General features: G+C 37.1%; 1 protein-coding gene across 1 annotated transcript in view; it reads left to right on the top strand.

Moving 5' to 3' along the window:
• The window catches only part of LOC134651069 (uncharacterized), a 68,761-nt gene that overhangs the window by 12,859 nt on the left and 31,172 nt on the right, over window positions 1-24,730 (top strand). The window lies entirely within an intron of this gene.

The raw sequence follows: 24,730 nt of genomic DNA, 5'->3' as shown, positions 1-24,730 counted from the left end.
GGGTTAAAAAGGGGATTAAAGGTTGTATGGGGTTCAAGTTTTAGTTTAAGCTAGGAATTTGAAACTTTGTGAAAATGTATTACATTAAAAAACAAGAAAACTAATTTCAGCGTTTTCGAAAATTCATCCCCCAAGGTGGTGAAAAAGGGGTTGAAAGTTTGTATGGAGATCAAATATTTTTGTGAGTGTGGGACTTGAAACTTTGTACATGGGTATATTATTATAAGACAGGAAAAGTAATTTCAGCGTTTTTGAAAATTCATCCCCTAACAGGGTTAAAAAGGGGTTGAAAGTTTGAATCCATTACAAATGCTTTGAAACTTCTTAGAAAGGCATAATAGCCGATTACAAAAAAAAGTAATTGCGACGTTTTAGGAAATTCAACCCCTAAGGGGGTAAAAAAGGGGATGAAACTTTGTCTTGGGGTGCAAATTTTATTTTAAGCTAGGACCTTGAAACTTTGCAAAAAGGTATTAAATTAAAAAACAAGAAAACTAATTTCAGCGTTTTTAAAAATTCATCCCCCGAGGTGGTGAAAAAGGAGTTGAAAGTTTGTACGGAGATCAAATATTATTGAGAGTGCGGGACTTGAGTCTTTGTATAAAGCCATATTATTAAAACTCAAGAAAAGTAATTTCAGCGTTTTTAAAAATTCATCCCTTAAAAGGGTTAAAAAGGGGATGAAAGGTTGTATGGGGTTCAAGATTTATTTTAAGGTAGGAATTTGAAACTTTGTAAAAATGTATTATATAAAAAAATAAGAATACTAATTTCAGCGTTTTCGAAAATTCATCCCCCAAGGTGGTGAAAAAGAGGTTGAAAGTTTGTATGGAGATCAAATATTTTTGTGAGTGTGTGACTTTAAACTTTGTATATGGGTATATTATTATAAGACAGGAATAGTAATTTCAGCGTTTTTTAAAATTCATCCCTTAACAGGGTTAAAAAGGGGTTGAAAGTTTGAATCCATTACAAATCCTTTGAAACTTTTTAGAAATGCATAATAGCCGATTGCAAAAAAAAGGAATTGCGACGTTTTAGGAAATTCAACCCCTAAGGGGGTAAAAAAGGGGATGAAACTTTGTCTTTGGGTGCAAATTTTATTTTAAGCTAGGACCTTGAAACTTCGCAAAAAGGTATTAAATTAAAAAACAACAAAACGAATTTCAGTGTTTTTAAAAATTCATCCCCCGAGATGGTGAAAAAGGGGTTGAAAGTTTGTACGGAGATCAAATATTTTTTAGAGTGTGGGTCTTGAATCTTTGTATAAAGCCATATTATTAATTCTCAAGAAAAGTAATTTCAGCGTGTTCAAAAATTCATCGCTTAAAAGGGTTAAAAAGGGGTTGAAAGATTGTATAGGGTTTAAATTTTATTTTAAGCTACGAATTTGTAACTTCGTAAAAAGTTATTTCATTAAAAGAGAAGAAAACTAATGTTAGCGTTTTTTCAAAATTCAACATTTAAGGTGGTGAAAAAGGGGTTGAATATTTGTATGGAGGTCAATATTTTTTGTAAGTACGGGACTTGAATCTTTGTATAATGACATATTATTAGAATACGAGAAAAGTAATTTCAGCGTTTTTAAAAATTCATACCCTATAAGGGTCCAAAAGGGGTTGAAAGTTTGTATAGGGTTCAAATTTTATTTAAAGCTAGGAACTTGAAACTTCGTAAAAAGGTATTTTATTAAAAAACAAAAAAACCTATTCAGCGTTTTTAAAAATTCATCCCCCGAGGAGGTGAAAAAGGGGTTGAAAGTTTGTATGGAGATCAAATATTTTTGAGAGTGCGAGACTTAAATCTTTGTATAAAGCCATAGTATTAGAACATAAGAAAACTTATTTCAGCGTTTTTCAAAATTCATCCCATAACAGGGTTAAAAAGGGGTTGAAAGATTATATAGGATATAATTTTATTTAAAGCTAGGAACTTGAAGCTTCGTAAAAAGGTATTTTATTAAGAGAAAAGAAAACTAATTTCAGAGTCTTTGATAATTCATCCCCCAAGGTGGTGAAGGGGGTCGAAAATTTGTATGGAACCCAAATATTTATTGGAGTGCGGGACTTGAATCGTTGTATAAAGGCATATTATTACAATACAAGAAAAGTATAGAATAGAATAGAATACTTTATTGCATATCACATTACAAACATGGATGGAATCGAACATAAAGGTATACATGTGACACCCTGCAAGGGCACGGCAATATAAGTAAATTCAGCGTTTTTAAAAATTCATCCCCTAAAAGTTTAAACAGGGGTTGAGAGTTGGTAGGTTTTATTAAATAGTGGACTTGAAAATCTTCTGGGGGTTGAGAGAGATTATATCGAGATTATCGAGAACAATTTTATTCAGTTAGGGGCTTGAAACTTCGTAGCCAGGTTGTGAAAGACAAATCTCTCTGCGTTGTATAATAATTAACAAATGATTAACCGTCCCTACTGCTATCTTTTGCTGCGTAATGTTCTAAGCTAATGTAGAATTTATAACCACCAATATACAAATCCACGCGTACGAAGTCGCGGGCAACAGCTAGTACTATATATACTGGTCAATATGGTTGCACTGAGCAGCAGTGAAGTATGCCCGTCCCTTTTCGTCAACTTGAAAATGCAATGTGCTATCTCTTTCACGTTAACGGCTAGTGGTGTGACGATGATGTTTTCGTCAGTTCGTGCTTTCGCTCGTACCGTATTGTACCATTTGTTTGTATTACCAAATTTGTACCAAGAAATGTAAAATATAACTGTGATTCTCTTTTATTTTTAATTGAGAATAATGGATGTGTAGAATCTGTAGTTATTATTAGGTACATGGTAGTTTATCTTAGTAGGTATTATGTAGTTTAATTTTTAGTTAGTACATATTTAGTATGACCATTATTGAGGTAGCATCAAAATAAGAAAATAATCATATTTTTAGCAGGTTTTCAGAGCCGAACATGTGACAGTCTCCTATATGCAAGCGTCCATAGGCTGCGTTTGCCACCAAAGTGACGAAGTATAACAACTATCTGCATTTTTTAAATTCATAATTGATTTATGAATGATAAATGAATGACATGTTTTTCTTAAGAAGCTAAACCACCTTCAAATATCCATGAACGTTAAACATTAATGAAATATTTCAAGGCTGACACTACCGTACCGCAACCCTGCCGTTAAGTTTCACCACAAAATGTATGCAACATCGAATACATATTTAATTTCATACATAAATTCTTATGATAAGAATCTTAGCTCATTAATATGCATAGTAAAAATATTAGATACATTTTTTAAGTACTTAATTAACGATGATATTGTTTTAATATTATTACTTAAGTAATTTTTCTATGGACTTTAATGATATTAATTTTACCACAATAAATTACGGTACAACTCGTACCAGTACCACTGCCTGTAATGAACATGTCCCATCCCTACGCCTACACGTGTCAGCGCACCATGTTTGAAACGACCAATCGCAACGCCGTGAGCACCCCTCCCGCACCTCACAGTTTGGTGATTTGCGTCGCGAACAAAATGGCCAATATTAGGTTTCTATAGGCGGTTTTCTGTGTGTGTATGTGTGTTTCGAATAAAGCATCATTCATTCATTCATTCATTCATATTGCTTGATAGCTGTCCGGTCCCTTATTGAAATCTATACGTAAACTACCTACTTGAATACTTTGTAGTTGGATCTCACACTATATATTTCAAGTGCTAGGTATGCAAATTAGTAAATTCTGCCAATTCTTTTTTGAAAATTTTTATTTAAAATTATATCAGCAGTCATCATTCATTTTTTTTTAATAATCATTGAAAAATCACTTAAATCTGAACTGATTTATTACGCGTTACGTTTTATCACCGCTATCACACTATGTGAAAGATTTTTTTGTTAATTCTTATAAATCATTAATTAATGTAATCTCTACTACTACCACTACTAAACTCAGTCTAGGTACGCACTAATTCACAATTAAATTAAAGGATAAACAAGTATTAAGCAGTGTTAACTCTTACTTAGTTTCCCGGCTGCCGCGAACCGCGAAAGTTAATCAAACAATCAAACATTTCACAACAATAATAAAAAGCGGCCAAGTGCGAGTCGGACTCGCCCATGAAGGGTTCCGTATTTAGGCGATTTATGACGTATAAAAAAAAAACTACTTACTAGATCTCGCTCAAACCAATTTTTGGTGGAAGTTTACATGGTAATCTACATCATATATTTTTTTTAGTTTTATCATTCTCTTATTTTAGAAGTTACAGGGGGGGGGACACACATTTTACCACTTTGGAAGTGTCTCTCGCGCAAACTATTCAGTTTAGAAAAAAATGATATTAGAAACCTCAATATCATTTTTGAAGACCTATCCATAGATACCCCACACGTATGGGTTTGATGAAAAAAAAATTTTTGAGTTTCAGTTCGAAGTATGGGGAACCCCAAAAATTTATTGTTTTTTTTCTATTTTTGTGTGAAAATCTTAATGCGGTTCACAGAATACATCTACTTACCAAGTTTCAACAGTATAGTTCTTATAGTTTCGGAGAAAAGTGGCTGTGACATACGGACGGACAGACAGACGGACAGACGGACAGACAGACAGACAGACATGACGAATCTATAAGGGTTCCGTTTTTTGCCATTTGGCTACGGAACCCTAAAAATGGTTTTGATTTCGTCAAATTCAAAATCTCAAACAAAATACTTGTTTTGGCCGAGTCCTTCTCGTATTATAAAAAAAAACATTATAAGCTTTACAGGGACGCATTAGAGTTTTAAATCTATTGCAGATGCAGAAAATCATATTCGTAAGAATAGGTATTAGTGAAATTTGCGACAACTTAAATGATTAAATGCAACCGCGGCGATCGGCCACGCGGACCGATCCGAATTGTTCCGAAGATAGCCGAAAGCATCGCAGAGCGAGAGCGAGCGAGCACTGAGTGCGAGTGCGAGCGAGATAACAACACAATGATGGCGTGACTACCTGGCGGGCGAATAAACATGACAGTATCACAAGCTGTATTACACATTACGCGCTCTGTGAGTAGACTTGAACTGACCATTCATATCGGCGCGTCAATCTATGTGGAATTGAATCCATTACGCGCACTTCGGCCAGTGGTTGGTGCTCGCGCGGATGCACCCTCGCGTAATGAATGATTTTTGAAGAGATTATTACGAGCATTACTTACTACTTACACATGTCTACAGTTGACAGTAGAAAAAGGGCGGCAAAATTAAAACATGTAGGCGCGAAGAGTTGACATCCCATAGAATTTTTTTTTCGCGTCTTTTTCTACTGACAAATTGGGTGTGTTTCAGTATAGCCCTATTTAATTGGCCTATTATTGTATTCAATTTAACGCGCACGCAAAGACGGAAAGTCTGCAATTACTTAAAATTTACTTTCTTATTAACAGCACTCTTGCTCAGTTTAAAGCTGATAATTAGTTCCAATCTAGTCTTCCATGATATTTGCGTTCACTGGTACATGTCTTGTGCGAGTAGATATATGTGATGTTATCTATGAAAAGGGACCTTATTGTCGATGGCGCTTACGCCATTATTAACGATGCTCCGATGTAAATACAATGCCGCGCGACGCTGTGCGGCGTAAGCGCCATCGACAATAAGGTTTTCATATATAGATAATGTCCCATATTAAGATTAAGGTTTTAAGTAGTTTATTATAACTGCACTACCACGATACTTTTTTTAAATATTCGCGCTCGGGGCGATGGAAGTGTCAATGGTACCTAGCCGACCGTACCTTGCTCTGGCTAATAGTGCATGGCCGCCATCTTGGATTCTAAAATGGTCATCATTTTCGAAATCTGCACCCCCTAAAACCTTTTAAACTACACCCATGACGACTTTTATGACATAGTGCATGGCCGCCATCTTGGATTCTACAATGGCTATCATTTTCGAAATCTGCACCCCCTAAAACCTTATAAACGGCACCCATGACGACTTTTATGACATAGTGCATGGCCGCCATCTTGGATTCTAAAATGGTCATCATTTTCGAAATCTGCACCCCCTAAAACCTTTTAAACGACACCCATGACGACTTTTATGACATAGTGCATGGCCGCCATCTTGGATTCTAAAATGGCCATCATTTTCGAAATCTGCACCCCCTAAAACCTTATAAACGACACCCATGACGACTTTTATGACATAGTGCATGGCCGCCATCTTGGATTCTAAAATGGTCATCATTTTCGAAATCTGCACCCCCTAAAACCTTTTAAACGACACCCATGACGACTTTTATGACATAGTGCATGGCCGCCATCTTGGATTCTAAAATGGTCATCTTTTTCGAAATCTGCACCCCCTAAAAACTTTTAAACTACACCCATGACGACTTTTATGACATAGTGCATGGCCGCCATCTTGGATTCTAAAATAGCCATCATTTTCGAAATCTGCACCCCCTAAAACCTTATAAACGACACCCATGACGACTTTTATGACATATTGCATGGCCGCCATCTTGGATTCTAAAATGGCCATCATTTTCGAAATCTGCACCCCCTAAAACCTTATAAACGACACCCATGACGACTTTTATGACATAGTGCATGGCCGCCATCTTGGATTCTAAAATGGTCATCATTTTAGAAATCTGCACCCCCTAAAACCTTTTAAACTACACCCATGACGACTTTTATGACATAGTGTATGGCCGCCATCTTGGATTCTAAAATGGCTATAATTTTCGAAATCTGCACCCCCTAAAACCTTATAAACGGCACCCATGACGACTTTTATGACATAGTGCATGGCCGCCATCGTGGATTCTAAAATGGTCATCATTTTCGAAATCTGCACCCCCTAAAACCTTTTAAACGACACCCATGACGACTTTTATGACATAGTGCATGGCCGCCATCTTGGATTCTAAAATGGTCATCATTTTCAAAATCTGCACCCCCTAAAACCTTTTAAACGACACCCATGACGACTTTTATGACATAGTGCATGGCCGCCATCTTGGATTCTAAAATGGTCATCATTTTCGAAATCTGCACCCCCTAAAACCTTTTAAACGACACCCATGACGACTTTTATGACATAGTGCATGGCCGCCATCTTGGATTCTAAAATGGTCATCATTTTCGAAATCTGCACCCCCTAAAACCTTATAAACGACACCCATGACGACTTTTATGACATAGTGCATGGCCGCCATCTTGGATTCTAAAATGGCCATCATTTTCGAAATCTGCACCCCCTAAAACCTTATAAACGACACCCATGACGACTTTTATGACATAGTGCATGGCCGCCATCTTGGATTCTAAAATGGCCATCATTTTCGAAATCTGCACCCCCTAAAACCTTATAAACGACACCCATGACGACTTTTATGACATATTGCATGGCCGCCATCTTGGATTCTAAAATGGCCATCATTTTCGAAATCTGCACCCCCTAAAACCTTATAAACGACACCCATGACGACTTTTATGACATAGTGCATGGCCGCCATCTTGGAATCTAAGTACTAATAATAAAAGTTAAAGTATACTACTATACTACAATATAAATATAATGCAACCAATCCAACTCTAACGTCCACGCTGGCAAAGGACGATCCTTTGAAATGGCCACCGCGCCGCCGCTTGCCCTTGTCTAATTCTCGGAAAATGTATTTGGGGCTGCGGCTGGCGAAAACCGTTTTGATTTCGTTCCCGAGAACGGAATTAGCTTTTCGTTCCCGCGAACGGAATTAGCTAAGAACCGTTCGCTCCCAAAACCATTTCATAACCGGTAACAGAGAACGAAAACGTTATACATGGTTATACGAAAGAACGTTTCAATTCCGTTCTTTGAGAACGGAATCGGCGTCAAACGTTTGTTCCCTGAACCATTTAAAATACCGGTTAGCGAAACCAAGAACATTATAATAACGGTTTGGGGTCATTGTACGAAACCGGTTTGAAAAAAATACTGGTATCCGATCCCTGGTTTTCAGATTTACTCCTACTTGTAGTGTAAGAAGATATTACTTGCGAAATGACATAGTTCTAGGTCATCGGGAAGTACCCTATAAATTTTGATTATCTTGTGTAGTGTGTCGAAAATTCGAAATATACGTTTTTTGCAGTATAAACGGCCGTAAATTTTCTTTTACGTTAACTTAGACTTTTGATTTTTTCACCACTCCAAGAAGCTGTAGATCTGAGTAGGTATATATGTAGGATGTAATTTTAATTTCAACTATACCTCCACGAGTTCCCAAGATAAAGGGTCTTGACTGGCAGACGGACGGACGGACAACAAAGTGATCTTATAAGGGTTCCGTTTTTTTTCCTCTTTTGGTATGGAACCCTTAAAAGAACTCCCAGGTACTGTATCATCATCATCATCATCATCCTGTCCTAGCCGATTTCGGCCTCGGCGACTGGATATTCACTGGCTATTGAGAGCGACGATCGTGAGCTCTCAGGTGGCTGACGTAGCCTATTTTTGCGGCGAATGTACGTCCACACTCACCGCAGGCACTCCTCCGACAAAATTGTAGTTTATGACCGCAGGTGGTCGGGCCTTTAACTCGTCACGCTTCGCGTCGAGTTCCACTCGCCTCTGTTCTTCAAAGGCTCGCACTTTTGTACTCACTATATGCCTCCACTTCGGCCGATCTTGTGCCGAAGTCTCCCAGTGCGATGGTTCAATGTCACATCTCCGCATGTGACGCTTCAGCACATCTTTGTAGCACAAAAGTTGGCCGCCCTGTTTCCGCTTGCCACTTTGCAACTTAGAGTAGAAGATGCGCTTAGCAACTCTGTCACTAGACATACGGGAGACGTGACCACACCATCGCAGCTGTCGCCGCATTAGATAGGCTTCAATGCCGCTGACATTAGCACGGCGTAGAACTTCGGTGTTCCTGACACGATCTGACCAAGAGATGTTCATAATGTCACGCAGGCATTTAAGGTGAAACCTATCCAATGTCCGAATGTGTTTTCGGTAGAGACACCACGTTTCGGAGGCATACAGGAGATTGGGCAGAACTATTGCCATATACACAGAGACCTTTGTCAGGAGCTTAATGTCATGTGAACGGAACACCTTGACGCGCTTGACCTTGAATAATGAAGGTAATACTTATAGATACTTACGTAAAATAAACGTAACTGTAATGCGTTATTAAATAAACCATAACGCGATAATCTCATGAAATACTTATATAGCCGTCAGTATGTGGGTCAGTTTCCTTTATCTCATTTTGCACGGTCGATGATTTTTAGCTTTAATAAACATTTTTTATGAGCATTGTTGTACGTAGGTAGGCTAAAGTGCCATGCCCTCGAAAACTTATCAAAATTACGAGTTTTAAACATGATATAATTTCGCAAACTTTTCATATTTTTGTATGGTGAACAGAATTTTCCGTTACCAGAAAGAATCTTTCTTTTTTTCTTGTGAAATTTTCTGGAAACAATTGAGAACTTTTGCAACTTTTAAGAAATTTTCCGCTACTTGAACATCTGTAGCTGTAGGTAAGTCCTTTCAGTCAATCAACTCCTAGGTACGTTTATCTAAACCAAATCTAAACTAAAGAAAGTGATAATCTTTTCCTGCCATAAAGATAAAGGCGGTGTTTGCGCCACGTATTAAATACTTAACCTATGAATTCTGACCTCCTTGTCGGGTTTTCAATATAGACGGCAAGGCGATAATAAAAAGAGAAAAAAATGTCACATGTCACATCAATACATGTAAAATAAAACTCGATTCGATATATTGTGTGTTGAAGAAAATGAAACCAAAGGGATCCCTATAATTAAGTATACATACAACAAAATAAAGTGCCGCCGAATCAGTGGAGACTGGAGACTCTATAAGGAGGAAAACGCAGAACCAGTGCATGTAAGTTTTTCCGCATCCCCATTTTTTGGCCTTTGAACCGGTTTCCAAATTTACCTTTAAAAATATTACATAATAACCTTGTTGCTCACTGAATCGCGTAGGTACAAAATATAATTTCGGATTTCCTTTCGGTTTCTTAATTTTCAAAAAAATGTTCCCGTCATAATTCTATTTCAAAGTACGGTCAGTAAATTAATTTATTCTTATTGTCTGTTATTTTTATTTCATATTTCATTTACGCGTAGCGTGTGGGATTATTCATCACGCTACCTTATAAATGCGTTACAAATAAATTTCGTATTTTGTAACTGTCATATTGTGACATAATTTTCACGGAACATTTTTGCACACCATATTCGTTAAGTATATAATTTCAGTGTATTTTAAGTTACTAAATACACTCTACTAAACTGAAAGCTACGGGTAAATTATTCCTAAAAGCCTCAGTTTTTCATAAACTGTAATTAACCTATTGCGAAGGTTACACTTGTATTAAGGTATTATACAAGCGTAACGTTCGTATTTACTTCATTTTCCTTCGACTTGCATTAAGGTATTATACAAGTTGAATATAATTTATAATTATTTGTGCATCTTAGCACAAATTGTTCATATTTTTTCGTGCTGTCATAGTAATAACTAGGTAACCATGGCAACGCGACTTAAGCTCGCGGAAGCAAAACGTGCTCAATGTTTCATGCGTTTACAAAATATTTATGACATGATTCCAAAGTTAAGCAGTGACAAGAAGGCTTTCTCGCAGTTCATCGCGCAAGCTCGATTGGTCGATCAACTGAGAAAAGAATTTATAGAGTTGATGGATGAAGTCAATCTTCTGAACTTGGAGTTGGACCCGGAGTACATCGTCAACTACAGCGCAATGAATGCGTTTGAAGATCTCTACTGCGTAATCAAATGTCAAATTTCGAAAATTGATGCACCTGTTCCGAGCCTCTCGGCATCCAGGGATTCGAGCCATTCATGTAAGGACGACTCCATTAAAATCCCTCGGATTGAACTTCCTTCTTTCGATGGAGATATTCAAAACTTCCCATTCTTCTATGAAACATTTAAGCGTGTCATACATGAGAATAAAAAACTTACGGATTCTGAGCGTGTTCATTATTTGTTTAGTCATTTGACAGGAAAGGCAAAGTCGATCTGTGCGGGAGTTATACCTGCCGCAGAAAATTACAACACAGTTTGGGAAGCATTGATCGCGAAATATGATGATAAACGCGCATTAGCTACGTCATATTTAAACCAGCTGTTTTCGATGAAACCTGTCAACATCAACGGTCCTTCGGCATCTAATTTAGAAAAAATAATTGATTCGTTTGCTGCTACTATTTCAGCAATAAGACAACTCAAGCTCGAAAACTTAAGTGACTTTATTTTCATTCACCTGGGTCTTAAGTTATTAGATTCAGATACCACAAAGAATTTCGAGATGTCTATTCGGAATTCTTCTACAATGCCTACATATGACGAATTCATTTGTTTCGTTAGGGAACAAGTGAAGATTTTATATCGGACATCGCAACGAACGCCAACTAAGGCTGAAAGCGGCTCCGCTGCCAACACTAGCAGCGTGCGAGCTCCCCTCCCTCGCACGCCCCAAGCGTATGTTAGCACGCAAGGGCATGACAACGGAAGTTCATGTGCTATGTGCAAGAGTAATGATCACTCGCAACTTTATAATTGCAATAATTTCATGAAACTCACGCCTAACGAAAAATTTAATTTCGTTAAGGAAACTCACGCGTGCACTAATTGTCTGAACACGCATCATACTGCATCGAAATGTTCCTCGAAGAAAACTTGTCGTAAATGTAAAGGCAAACATCATACAACGTTACACTTCGAAAACTCAAAACCTGCAATGAATAACAACGAGTCCAAGTCTTCATCTAAGGATGATAGTGAAGCTAGCACAAGTTCATCCGTAAAGGACAACGGTGCCTCTGTATGTACTCATTCGGCATCGGGACAGACTACATCACCCTTGACGGAAATTCTCGCCACTGCTCAGGTACTCGCTAGTGGGCGTAACGGCAAGGACAAGGTTTTGAGATGTCTGCTGGATCCAGGATCACAGAAACATTACGTTACATTGAAGTGCTGCAAGAATTTAGGTCTTCCTGTACACAGCAGCCCAGTGACGTCAATAAATGGATTAGGTGGAACAACGATAACACAACCCATCCGAGGAAATGTCAACTTAACATTTAGGTCAAGATATGATCCTAAACATCAATATACTATCGAAGCGCTTGTTTTAGATGAGATTACGCCTGATTTACCGACCTGTCATATTGATCAATCTGCAACTGATCTGTTTGATAATTTACATCTAGCAGATGACTCTTGGGCGATTCCAGGTGAAATTGACGTACTTCTTGGTGTTAAGTTATTCACCAAATTGTTAATGTCAGATAAAATTGAAAACGAACCTGGTTTGCCTGACGCTTTAGAAACTACACTGGGGTACATCATACTAGGCGATGCTCCCGCAGTTAACGCTTCCTACTCAGCAGCTGGGTATTTTACTTCGGTTGATGTCGGAAATTTAATGCAAAAATTCTGGGAAATTGAAGATTTGGATGGAGGAGTGATTCATAGTCCAGACGAGAAAAAAGCTGAAGATATTTTCAAGAATACAATCAATCGTTTGGAAGACGGACGTTATGAAGTAGCACTTCCGTTTAAATTGGACCCAAGCAATTTAGGCGATTCTTACAAGACTGCTGAACGCAGATTTTTAGCGCTTGAAAGAAAATTCGTCAAGCAACCTGAATTAAAACCAGCTTATGATGAAGTTATCCGTGAACATATTGATAAAAAATATTTATCTGAGGTTCCAAATGATAAGTCAAATGATGCTTATCACATACCCCACCACGCAATTGTCAAAATTGACAGAATAACCACAAAGGTTAGAATTGTGCTGGACGCTAGTGCACAGACCACAAGCGGTTTATCGTTAAATGACATACTTCACGCAGGACCAAGTCTTCAAGCTGACTTGTTCTGCATTCTCCTAAACTTACGATTGTTTGGTATTGCTATCACGTCTGATGTACGTCAAATGTATCTGTGTATTGACGTACGGGGGGAGGATCGTCCTTATCAGCGTATACTTTATAGGTTTAATCCTGAAGAAACTATAAAGGTATTTCAGTATAATAGGGTAGCCTTCGGTCTACGTAGCAGTCCTTTTCTGGCACTGCGAACTGTTAAACAGTTAGTAGCTGATGAAGGTGATAAATACCCACTCGCAAAGGAAATTGCATCTCGTGATATTTATATGGATGATGTAGCCAGTTCCGTTATTGATGAAGACCAAGCTATGCAAGCGACTAAACAACTGCTGGATTTGTTCTTGAAAGGTGGATTCCAACTGGCAAAGTGGTCGTCAAATTCTGCAGCTGTTCTGAAAGAAATACCGAAAGGACTACATTTATCCCAAAGTGTCACCTTCGACGATGATACAACGTTGAAGATTTTAGGTCTGCGTTGGTATCCTGGTGAAGATGTATTCAAGTTCCAGGTTAGTCCCGACGATCGACCGTGTAGTAAAAGAAACATTCTTTCATCGGTAGCTCGACTATTCGATGTTCTGGGCCTAGTTGCCCCTGTAATTGTGTTCGCTAAGCTTCTAATAAAGGAGTTATGGCTTTTGAAAATTGATTGGGACGAATTGCCGCCTGATCATATTGTACGCCAATGGCAACAGTTCCAAGGTGAACTACCGCTACTATCTAACATTAGCATTCCCAGACATATTGGTGTCATTGAAAACTGTTCATTAACTATAGTCGGCTTTTCAGATGCTAGTGAAAGAGCTTATGGTGGAGTGGTTTATGCCTACGTCACTTTTCCTAATGATGACCGAGGTGTCATTAATTTAATTTGCGCTAAATCTAAGATAGCGCCCGTGAAGGTTGTCAGCCTAGCAAGACTGGAATTATGCGCAGCATTGCTATTGTCACAACTTATAAAAAGGGTGGTTGATACCTACTCAACCAGATACCCAATCGACTCTGTGTTGGCCTTCTCCGATTCAACAGTGACACTTTGTTGGATTCATTCGTCGCCTCATCGATGGCAAACTTTTGTGGCCAATCGAATTACCAAGATCCAAGATAACTTATCAAGCGATCATTTTTATCATATTAAGGGAACAGAAAATCCAAGCGACTGCCTGTCTAGAGGCTTAACTCCAGCTCAACTGGTGATCCATCCTCTATGGCTATCAGGCCCTCCATGGATGAAACTCCCGAAAAACGAATGGCCGATTCAGGCGTTTATACCAGACGAAGTCAACGTTCCTGAAGAAAAAACGGTTTCTTTAGTGACTTGTGACAATTCGAACGACAACTTAATTTATGATTTGTCTAAACGGTTCTCGTCATGGGTTAAATATGTACGCACAGTTGCCTATATCTTAAAATTTATAAAACGATTACCTAAAGGCCCTATTAATGCTGATGACTTAACAGCAGCCGAATTAGAAATCGTACGAGCTCTACAAAGAGTTTATTTCAGTCAACATATTTTAGATATGACCCTGAAAAAAGGGTTTACAAAGGCTTTAGCAAGCCTGAAGCCATTTATTCAAGATGGAATCCTTCGCGTCGGAGGACGTCTCAGTAATTCTGATGAAGATTACGATTATAAACATCCTTTGTTATTGCCACGTCGTGATCACATCATTAACCTACTGGTCGATTATTATCATCGACACCATTTACATGCAGGACCTGAAACTCTTATATCTATTATACGACATCGATTCTGGATCATAGCAGCTCGATGTATTATTCGTCATCGCATTCATTTATGCAATTACTGCTTCCGGACCAAGCCAAAGGCTAACTCCCCAATGATGGCAGATTTACCAGCGTGCAGGGTAAATCAAGTTGAGAAAGCCTTTATACATACTGGCTGTGATTACGCTGGTCCGTTGTATTGTACACCTGTTCGACGAAGAGGCGTGAAGAGTCAAAAGGTTTATTTGTGCTTATTCACATGTCTCACAACGCGAGCAATTCATTTAGAACTTGCAACTGACTTAAGTACAGCAAGCTTTATGTCAGCATTTAAGCGGTTTTTATCCAGACGTGGTCCTGTAAAATATATGTACAGCGATAACGGAACCAACTTCCAGGGAGCCAATACATATTTGCAAGAACTTCATAATTTCCTTGCGAATGAGTATCGAGACGCTTGGGAAACTGAACTATCAGCCAATAAAATAATTTGGCGATTTATTCCCCCCAGTGCTCCACATTTTGGAGGATGTTGGGAAAGTAACGTTAAATGCGTCAAATCACATTTGTTTCGTACGATAGGTAAACAAATCTTGTCATTTCAGGAATTAATGACAATTCTATGTGAAATTGAGGCTTTATTAAATTCTAGACCGCTATCCGTGTTAAGCTCTGATCCAGCTGAACCTTCCGCATTGACGCCAGCTCATTTTCTTAATGTTACTCCATTGAAATATCTTCCAGCTGCGTCTGTTGCGGAGGTAACATCTGATCATCTTTTGCAAAGATATCAATTATTAGATCGCTTAACGCAATCATTTTGGAAGAGGTGGCGCGATGAGTATTTGCACACGTTGCAAACCAGACAAAAATGGAATACTCCTTCTCAGCCTATTAAGGAAGGAACTGTTGTAGTCATCCTTCAAGATAATGTTATGCCTCTACATTGGCCGTTAGGTCTTATAACTCAACTCTTTCCAGGCAAGGACGGTATTGCCAGAGTTGCTTTGGTTAAAACAAAATCAGGCACACTTAAAAGACCTTTGGTCAAATTATGTCCTTTGCCTTCTCAATAATATAATTTCATATTTCTATTAGTATTTAGTTATCTCTCTCAAGTTATGGAGGCTTCATATGTTTATGTCAATTTAGTTTTCTCTGAGCAATAAGGATGCTATTATGTAGTAAATGATTTATTTTAAATAACTTTTTGAAAGCTATTCCTTTCAAGGCCGGGGGAATGTTTGCGCCACGTATTAAATACTTAACCTATGAATTCTGACCTCCTTGTCGGGTTTTCAATATAGACGGCAAGGCGATAATAAAAAGAGAAAAAAATGTCACATGTCACATCAATACATGTAAAATAAAACTCGATTCGATATATTGTGTGTTGAAGAAAATGAAACCAAAGGGATCCCTATAATTAAGTATACATACAACAAAATAAAGTGCCGCCGAATCAGTGGAGACTGGAGACTCTATAAGGAGGAAAACGCAGAACCAGTGCATGTAAGTTTTTCCGCATCCCCAGGCGGACTGATCACAATAAAATAACCCGTTTCGCTGAATACTGACAATCGACTTGTTATTCTCGTTTCTGCATTTCTACCCGCTGAGATCCAATTTGTTGGTTCATTGAGCTTTGTTGTCATGTGCTATTTCCTGTGTGGTGTGGAACGTAAGGTCAACTTTAGTGTGCGCCCTTAGGACTATCCCTTGATATATTATGCTTCATTTGAAATTGCATTAGGCGACTCAGACGTCCCTTGTCTCTACCTATTAATTTTTAAGTTAAGTAGTTTACGAAGAAAAAAATTATTTTACGAAGCACGTGTCATCGTTTTTATGACTGTAACTGTAACTCGTCGTACATATTTTTCTGTACTTTATTTAACGCTTAAATTCAAAGCTAAATAAGCTGGCTCAAGTTCAAATTATGTGCCTATGTAAACTACAAACTTAAGCTAGCCATGACAAATATTGATCCCTCAATTAGATACCTAAATTTCAATATTTTTTATTATAAGTACAGATAGGTTTATTTATTATTATGCACATTAAGTACAGATAGGTTTTAGAAGAGGTAGCACCCTTTTTTATCATTTATATACTTAATGATAATGATACTCAATAACATTTTCGATCTTTTGTTTCAAAAAAATGCTTTCATGCAGGTTGACATCGTTTGTGAAAAAGAGCTTTGTGCAAACAACCGATATTTAAGAAAAAAGTCGTTACTGAAATGGTTCGTCTTTGTTAAGTCGTACCTAGCCTAGGTGTATTTCGATTTTGAAAATATGATACCAACATCAACAGCATTCATCTCGCTCCGTCCCTGTCGCACAGATATTTTAAGCCCAAGCGTTACGTACATATTGATACCATATTGTAACCAAAGTTACATTTTAAAAACACTGAATATGCCTCCAAAGCAAGCGTATGTAGTAGGTTACGCTATTCTATACGTCGAAGCTTTTTCAAAAACAAAACTGAAAAGGCTACCGGACGCCCTATTTTCCGGAAGTAATAAAACAGGCACCTGTGAGCCGTGCAACATTTGTAACTGTTCTATTTTCAAATGATTTTCACGCAGTTTTATTCTCTTCCATAGATTTAAAAACTTTAGCCAATTTTGTAATGGGTTCGGGTTCTAGAGTTAGACCAAGATAAGTCTGCAACGATTTTGATAGCACACGCAGTGCAAGTGTTATTTTAAACGTCAAACTTCTATGATTATGACATAAAAATAACACTTGCACTGCGTACCTATGCTATCAAAATCGTCGCAGACTTTTCTTGGTCTAACTCTACCATTTTTTTCTCTTTAATAAGGTACCAAAGAAAAAGTGCCAAAGAAGGCCCAGCATTATATGTATATATATTTACGTTTAATATGAACTTGCAGTTTTGTCTATCCTACCAGCGATCGAGGACGCAAAATTTGAACCCATTCACAATTTATAAAAGTACTAGCCGTTGCACTGCACGCGACTTCGTATGCGTGGATTTGTATGTTGTTGTTGGTTGTTATTTATATTATTCTACATGAGCAGGACAGTTGTAGAACATTGTGCAGCAAAAGTCAGCAGTAGGTTTCATCATTTTACAATGCATGACATTTCAAGTTTCTAACTAAAAAAAAGTCCTTGATTCCCTCTCAACCCCAAATAAATCAAATGTTTCTCTTGTTACCTTGGTAGTATTTTTCAGTTCTCTCCCGATGATTTGAGTCTGTTAATGTTTATATTAATTGTTAAAAAAAACAAATGGAATTTTCGTTAAAGCAGTGGAAAATAAACATTATATACTGGTTTACTATATTGGGGCTCGATAATTAATCTTTTTAATGAGGTTCAGACTGAAAGGGCACATGTTTTGGATACTATCTAGAGATCATATTGGAGTTGGGCTTTTAGTTTGAGAATTAGGTAATTAGGCCGCGGTTAGACTCAAAGGCTCTTAGATACCTCTAATATTAAGCAGATTAATGTTTTAATTAATATTTAAGGGCTTAGGAAAATGCGAAATGAAACCATTGGAAGTAAGACATAGACAAGATTTTTTTTTAAATAGAGATGTGACACATACATGTCGAAATTGTGTTGCTAGTTGGCTTTTAATTGTTCTAGTCTAGTAGTCTAGTTCTAGGTTATCTAAAGAGAAATATAAACAATTATTGTTTAAGTAGGTTAAGGTAGAAATCAATAAAAACCCTCCAGGCTATTAAGCTCCCTGAATCAGCATTATTTTAGCATTATATTAACTCATTCACTGCCGAAGACACGGTTCGCGTTACTGAATAACCTTGATTAGTGCTTGGATCTTACACACCAAAAACTAATTCAATAACGTAGTGCAAATTCAATAATCAAAAACTTGTATCTTGTGTTGTGCTGGCAAGTTGTGTTGTATTATAAAATGTAAAGCATCAGAATACTTTTGTTACTTTTTGTACTATAAGTGTAACTAGTATTAATCACAGACCAACCCCACAGGCAGTTTACTGTGGTATTCATGTACCGTTATTAAAATTGAAAATATTTGGAGAAGGAGTTTAAATTTAAACGGATACATGTCACACAAAAACTAGTAGGTATTTAGAGACAAACCAAAGAAAGTCTGCAGCGCTAGATTAAAAGTAGTTTTTAAAAATCAGTATGCGACAACACCACAGAAAATGGATTAAATAGTCTTGATACTTGTGAAATTTCTACCATATTTACCGTCTATGAAAAAATTAAGCTGTATGCACAGCTTAATTTTTATGGTAAAATAAATTTCATTCCAATAATAGATGTAACTATTAATATGTAGACATATACTAATATTGATAAATAATATTGGCAGAATGTGACATTTGGCTTCATCAAAATTAATAAGCTTTTGTAATATCCGCGACGGCGGTAAATAGGTACAGAGGGCCTACCGCGAACACCGAAGTTCTCAATATGCGAGCATCTTTCTCTTTTACTCCCATTAAGGCGTAATTAGATTGACAGAGAAATTACCCGCAATTTGCGAACTAAAGTTTTCGGAAAAACGAAATAAACCATTAAAACAATAAACATATATTAAAAATTAATTTTAGCTTTAACTAGTAGGTACCCATGCCGTGAGCATAAGCATGGAGGTTGTGGGTTCGAGCTCAAAACCCGGCTAGTACCAATGAGTTTCTCGAAATGTTAGAGGAAGTTCATAAGTATGCCTATTAGGTGTGTTCAATTTGCTGTGAAACCTTAGTCTAAACCAATATTATATTATCTAAGTAGGTACATATGGTGAAGTATTAAGATGTTTCATTCCACTTACCCGTCATCAACTCCAAATTTTGTAAACATTGTCGTTTTTCAGCTTGAATCGCCTCGTGCTGACTTTTTACAAGTGTAAAATTATTCGTCATGCGGAAAAGTAACTCCCGCACGCTGGTTTTGTAAGGTTTCACCATGTTTATTCCGTTCATCACAAAACACAATGAATATTTAAACGATTTTGACAAACACATACCATAGTGCATGACGTTTACTGACTGCTTAAAAAACATTGCCATATGTAGTTTTTTAATTCGATGTCAAATTATTGCGCTGCAGACTTTCTTTGGTTTGTCTCTACCTATTTGACAACTTGGTCAGAGTGTTTGATTTATATTTTGACTAAAAATAAACACATGTGTGGTCTTTCCATTGGACTCTAGGTACATATAAAATAGTGTAATTGCTGCCGAGTGTCGAGATGAATAATAGACTTGGTAGGTAAATCTAATTCAATTAAATATTTTCAAGTATCCATGCGACCACCTATTATAATATGAGACCTGTATGAGACAGTTCAGGAATTTAACACATACGAAATTCAAGTCTACTTAAACTAAATATAGACACTAAAAATTATACCGACACTGTTATCGTACGTTCACACCGATAGTTCCAGTTCCATGATGTTTTCACGTCATGTCGCTAATTTTCTTGCTGGAAACATACTACTTAGGAACTACCTACACGTGATCGCGGCGCTACTTTCTAAGGGACTACTGCGAATCATTTTCTTTCGTCTATTTTCCTTTCTATCGCTTAAGACTGATAGAGACGCAGGTAACGAAATTTTGATTTTGTATATTTGCGGTAGGCTCTCTTAAGTCGCCACAAAGTTTATTGGTTCCTATGTTGGTTTATTTATTTATTTTTCTACTCCCGTACTTTTATTTGTCATTTAAAAACGTCGTACACACACTTAAACCCCTGTGTTATAGTTGTCAAGACAAGTCTTTAGTCTATTCCCCAACAAAGTATTTGTGCATACACTCAGTATCTTTTTGGTACTTTTACGATATTTTGTGTGATCACCACTTAAAAAATATTGTATGAAATACATTGTTGCCAACCTAATTTTAATTGTCATCTCTGACAGATGAGTACAAAGTGCATTGCTGCCAATTTACAAAATATTTATTAGGTTCTATAGTAGAAACAATAAAATTGCTTCAGAAGTCAGAAACGCGCATGTGACACCCGTAATATAGCAAGATCCATAGACTACGAACACCGCTTAGGCTACTGTGGCCAAAATCGAGAAAAAAACTGTCCAAAATTGTAATTTAACTAAGAGCAAGCACCAGGGCCTCATGAGTTACAAGAAGGTGTCACTGACCATTTGACCAACCAGCCGTGGGGCGCGGGGCGCGGTGGCCGGGTCGCGTATCTTAACTGTATACTTTTGGTTTGTTTACCTACATAATTATATTATTATACTCAGAAAGTGTAAGTGACCCAAGCCTCTAGTGCCCCAGGCTGGAATCGAACCAGGCACAGGCCCACACACCTGCCGCGATAGCAAAGGACGCTGGTTCGATTCCAGCCTGGGGCACTAGAGGCTTGGGTCGCTTTTTCTGAGTATATGACATTTATTTCAGTTTATAATTTATATAGTAGTGTGACTACTCGAAATAATAATAAATTAAAATATTTTCTGAAAATAATTTAATTTGTTCTAGTATGTAAAACGGGCTATTAAAAAAAATCGATATATATCTAACAGTTACAGTTACTAACGTCATCAAAATCATACTATTACTTCATTAATTACTCACTGTAATTATCCCCAAATTCCGTAATCGCGTATTTGATTATTTAAAACAGCAGGTTCCCAATTCTCTACAAACCCTTAAATTACGACAGTAAATTTACAATTTACCGAGTTAAGAGGAACAGCAAACCAAGCGTGGCTGCGACGGGAATAAAAACTAATATAAACCTAAATCACCGAGACAAGTTACTAATATAGATTGTCAATCTGTTGGTCTATACTAGGTTTACATAAGAATCACTCTATTGATAGGTAAAAACCGCATGAAAATCCGCTCAGTAGTATTTGAGTTTATCACGAACATACATACACACAAACAGACAGACGCTTCGGAGGACTTTGTTTTATAAGGTCTGGTACCTCTACCTACGTTATTTGGCGCTTTGAACCGTCGTTTACGTCGCTACTGCATTCGTAATTCGAATGGTCTAGCTGCTAGTGAAACTATAGATGACGCATAGATGGCGTGACGGTAATAAGTAGATGACAAAGTGGGTCACAGAAGGCATCTATCTACATGACATTGAGATTTCCCTAATGTCAACCCATCAATTGATAATGCTATCGGTGAAAGCACTGAAAGCTCGCCCTACTCCCTACAATTGAAAGGATGGGGACGCGTTTTCATGATAAAGCACGTGCAGACGTGCACTTATATTAAGATTACCAGTCTTTATAATTTAGCTGTACTTAACTAATACCTAACCTTCGAGGGTTCGACGAAATTTGGAATACCTATTTGCCATCTGACTGTTGCCGCGGGCTGTGACTGTGACGTAACTTTGTTTGTTGGGAAAGCTTTGGGCTGAGTGAAATTGTACCTACTTTTTCGCAAACTTCGAAAAAAGCAGGTGTTTCTATTTGACTTTGGAATTATATAAAACTTAATATTATACCTATATAAACTCCACGGATTTTTTAACCCTGGTAAGCTACCAAATGCAGACTAAATGTCCTAAGCGTAAAATAGTCGTCGTTGCTTAAAATAACAATTATACCTCCATTTTATCGCTGCGTTCAATTTAATGGCATTTCCATTTAAATAATTTGTGACGGTTAGCACAAAAATTATTTACAATTATAATAGGTATATTACCTATAAGATATATGGGATTTCAGTATGATTTAAATTAATTCCAATTGCAACCTTGTTTTGTTTAATGCATGGAAAGGGCATTTATTCGTGTGATGAGCACGGATATTAAATTGGTTCCTGCTGAGTCATGTTTTCTAGGTAATTCAATATTTATATATTAGGTAAGTATATATATCGTCGCCTTAAATATTGAGATTACTTTGGGACTTAGTCAATTTGTGTAATAATGTCCTATAATATTTATTGATAAGTCAATATGAAATATCTACTCCTGTATTTTAGTCGTAGGTAATTATTGTTGAATGAACAGTTTATTTTAACGTACCATCTTATAAATATATTTACGATAAACGTAGGTACCTAGTTGTACATTGTAACCAACATTATTAGTAGCGTTGTTAGAAAACACAGGGTAGCAGAAGTGAATTTTGTCCCCAAGCGTGGGGAATTAAGAACTTAATTTGTTAAAATAATATGTTGCGGATTATGACGGAAATAGAATGCATAATAAAATGAAATAAAATGTTGCTAAGTTATATTTATGAACAAATGAATATGCGTGAATTTTCAGTGGTGAAAATTGTAGTTGTTGCAGTATGAATGTATGACTGGTAGAAAATGTAGAAATACTTTCAGTAAATCTTTTTAGCTACCTACCTTCGACCTATTTGCACATGTATCGTACTAAATTTTACAGTATATTATGGCCCTTTAAATTTTCGACATAGTTGCGTAATGTGCTAATTATCCCACTAGTGCGGTCAAGTAGCATATGTATTGTAATAGTTTATACTAGACTAGTATCCAAGCTAAACCTTAATCAACTCGTGGAGTACCTATCGGAAGTCGTATCACTCAATTACAAGGTCGGCGCCAGTAATATTGATCGGAAAAAAAGCACAATTAATGTTACAATTTACGGGCTCCCTTTTTTAATTACTGTATGCAGCGCATGTTATCGTAATAATGAAATAGGTATTTGTTACACTGCTATATTTATTAATGTTATCGAATTTAAGTCGTTTTGCAGTAGGTAGGTATCCAATAATTCTATAGTTGTTCATATAGGTACAGCTTGGGTACGATGACATATGTCATCGCCATTAAATGTATTGAACGCATAATCTCGCAAAATTAATAAACATAAAATAATAAAATAAAATAAATATTATAGGACATTCTTACACAGATTGACTAAGTCCCATAGTAAGCTCAAGAAAGCTTGTGTTGTGGGTACTCAGACAACGATATATATAATATACAAATACATAAATAGATAGAAAACAACCAAGACTCAGAAACAAATATCTGTGCTCATCACACAAATAAATGCCCTTACTGGGATTCGAACCCAGGACCGCGGCTTCACAGGCAGGGTCACTACCCACTAGGCCAGACCAGTCGCCAAGCCAGTCGCTCAATTGTATTGAGATGACATCTGTCATCGTACCAACCTGTATGAACAACAATACTACAAGCTGTGCTCGACTTTGTCATGCTAATAGCCAATAGCACCACTATTGACAACGAGTTAAGTTTTAAGATGACAGTCAAGTACTGGGACAGTGACGAGCACTTCAACTTGGATAAGTCTTAATGTCCTTAATTGTCATCTTGGGGGCCTAGACAATATGACTGTCGTTGATAAGAAACGCCAATCGAAACTTAAACAATGTATGGAAATAGTCACATGACTGCTCGTAGCATCTTTCAACCCGATACATTATTTCTTTTGGTTTGGCGTTTGTCGATGTATGATTGTCATCTTTACTAGGCCCCTAGATAATATAAGTAGGATTCGTATTTTCTCGGAAACGTTCGTATTTGTCATGCTACTTCGGTCAACCTCAGTAGTTTTTGTACCGAGACTGAATGAAATAGCAAGACACATTCGTATGTTTCCGTCAAAATACGAAGGAAAACAATTATGCACTTTACATCTGTACATATTAGCTTCTGACGAAAACGGTGGAATTGATATCGATATACAAATGTTATGAGACATATGAACCTGGCTTCGACACCTTTCTAGTGTCGAATAAACTAGTATTTAAGAATAATTAAATCCATTTTCAAACATGTTTTCTCGAAGACGGTCACGAAGAGCCGTACATTTTTAATGCACTATACCTACCTACTTAATTAAGGAAAGGTTAGCTTATCGACTCCTTTTCGTGTATCTTTCAACGAAAAGGGGACGAAGTCACGTGACCGCTTCTCCATACAAGCGTACTCCCCATTTTCCTCTCTGATTATTAACATTATAGAAAATATTTTATACGCTATTTGATGAATATTAAACACAGCTTCTTTGTTTCGTTTTCCCTTCGTTTGATTTTTTTAGAGTTTTATATTAAGTATTACATGTGTAGAATTTGTATGGAGAATG

Source organism: Cydia amplana, chromosome 9, assembly GCF_948474715.1.
Source record: "Cydia amplana chromosome 9, ilCydAmpl1.1, whole genome shotgun sequence".
In the NCBI taxonomy this organism is placed as follows: Eukaryota; Metazoa; Arthropoda; class Insecta; order Lepidoptera; family Tortricidae; genus Cydia; species Cydia amplana.
This window is presented reverse-complemented; position numbering and strand designations above follow the sequence as displayed.